We start from the raw sequence: 2,819 nt of genomic DNA on the forward strand, positions 1-2,819 counted from the left end.
AGGTGTCATGGAGCATTGTGATGACAGTGGTCATGGAGCATAGTGATGACAAGGGTCATGGAGCATTTTGATGACAAAGACGTGGAGCATTGTGATGAGAGAACCATGGGAAATTGTGATGACGAGTGTCATGGAGCCATTTAATGAAAAGGGGTATGGAGCATTGTGATGACAGTGGTCATGGAGCATTGTGATGACTGGGGACATGGAGCATTGTGATGACCAAGGCATGGAGCATTGTGATGGCAAGACCGTGGAGCACTGTGATGAGAAGACCATGGATAATTGTGATGACGAGCATCATGGAGTACTGTAATGACAAGGGGCATGGAGCATTGTGATGACAGGTGTCATGGAACATTTTGATGACAGGGTTCATGGATCATTGTGATGACAAGTGTCACGGAGCATTCTGATGACAAGCTTCTGGAGTATTGTGCTGACAATGGCATGGAGCATTGTGATGAAAAGGGCATGGATCATTGTGATGAAAAAGGCATGGAGACAGGTCATGACAGGGTTCAATGAGCATACTGACGACAAGTGTCCGGGAGCATTGTGAGGACAAGTGTATTGAGAATTGTGATGACAAAGGTCATGGAACATTGCGATGAGAAGTCCATGGATAATTGTGATGACCAGTGTCATGGGGCCTTGTGATGACAAGTGTTATGGAACATTGTGATCACAATGGTTTGGAGCATTGTGATGACAGAGTTCATGGAGAAGTTTGATTTCATTGTGATGGCAATAGCATGAAGCATTATGATGATCGGCATGGTGCATTGTGATGACAGGGTTCATGGAGCATTGAGATGAAAAGGGGCATGGAGCATAGTGATTACAGGGGTCTTGGAGCATTGTGATGACAAGGGTCATGGAGCCTTGTGATGACAAGGCCGTGGAACATGGTGATGGCACGGGTCATGGATCATTTTTATGACAGGGGTAATGGAGCATTGTGATGACCGGGTCATGGAGCAATTGGATGAAAAGGGTCATGGAACATTTTGATGACAGGGGTTAGGGAACATTGTGATGTCAGTGGTCATGGAGCATTTTGATGAAAAGTGCGTGGAGAATTGTGATGAGAAGACCATGGGAAATTGTGATGACGAGTGTCATGGAGCACTTTAATGACAAGGGGTATGGAGCATTGTGATGACAGGGGTCATGGAGCATTGTGATGACTGGGGACATGGAGCTTTGGGATGACCAAGGCATGGAGCATTGTGATGGCAAGACCGTGGAGAATTTTGATGGGAAGACCATGGATAATTGTGATGACGAGCATCATGGAACACTGTAATGTCTAAGGGTATGGAGTTTTGTGATGACAGGGGCCATGGAACATTCTGATGACAAGCTTGTGGAGTATTGTGATGACAATGACATGGAGCGTTGTGATGAAAAGTGCATGGAGCATTCTGATGAAAAAGGCATGGAGCCTTTTCATGACAGTGTTCAAGGAGCATTCTGACGACAAGTGTCAGGGAGCATTGTGAAGACAAGTGTATTGAGAATTGTGATGACAAAAGTCATGGAGCATTGTGATGAAAAGGGCATGGAGTATTGGTCTGAAAAGTTTCATGGATTATTGTGATGAGAGTGGGCATGGAGCATTGTGATGACAAGTGCACGGAAGACAGTGATACATGTGTCTTGGAGGATTGCAATGACAAAGGCATGGTGCATTGTGATGAGAAGGGCATTGAGCATTGTGATGACAAGCGTCATGAAGCTTTGTGATGAAAATGTCATGGAGCAATGTGATGAGAGGTTTCATGGAGCTTTGTGATGACAATGGCATGGAACATTGTGATGCCAAGGGTCATGGAGCTTTGTGATGACATAGGCCATGGAGCATTTTGATGACAAGTGTGTGGTGCATTGAGATGAGAAGGGCAGGGAGCATTGTGATGATAGGGTCATGGAGCAATTGGATGAAATGGTCATGGAATATTTTGATGACAGTGTTTATGGAACATTGTGATGTCAGGGGTCATGGAGCATTGTGATGAAAAGGGTCATGGAGCATTGTGATGGCAGGTGTTATGGAACATTGTGATGTCAGGGGCATGGAGCATTGTGATGATAAGTGCATGGAGCATTGTTGTGACAAGGTTTATGGAACATTGTGATGACAGGCGTGAGGGAGTATTGAGATGATTAGTGATGGAACATTGTGATATCATTTGTGAGAGAGCATTTTGATGAGAAGTGCATGGAGCATTGTGACAACAAGGTTGTGGAGCACTGTGATGACAAACGCATGGCACCTTGTGATGATATGGGTCATGGAGCATTGTGCTGACAAACGCATGGACATTGTGATGACAAGGTTTATGGAGCATTGTGATGACAACGATGTGGAGCATTGTGATGACCAGTGCATGGCGCATTGTGATGCCATGGGTCATGGAGTATTGCGCTGACATAGGCATGGAGCATTGTTATGACTAGGGTCACGGAGCATTGTGATGAAATGTTCATGGAGCATTGTGGTGACAATGGTCATGAAGCATTGTGATGACTGGAGACACGGAGCATTGTGATGACAATGGTCATAGAGCATTGTGATGAAAGTGCATGGAGCATTGAGATGACAGGGGCATGTTGCATTGGTCTGACAAATTTCATGGACTATTGATATGAGAGTGGGCATGGCACATTGTGATGACAAGGGCATGGAGTACTGTGAAAACAGGTGTCAGGGAGCGTTGTGATGACATATGTCATGGTCATTGCCATGACAATGGAATGGAGCATTGTGATGCCAAGTGTCATGGAGGATTGTGATGACAAAGATAATGGAGCAT

This window comes from Mesoplodon bidens (assembly GCF_964165515.1).
Source record: "Mesoplodon bidens genome assembly, contig: HAP1_SCAFFOLD_53, whole genome shotgun sequence".
Lineage (NCBI taxonomy): Eukaryota > Metazoa > Chordata > Mammalia > Artiodactyla > Ziphiidae > Mesoplodon > Mesoplodon bidens.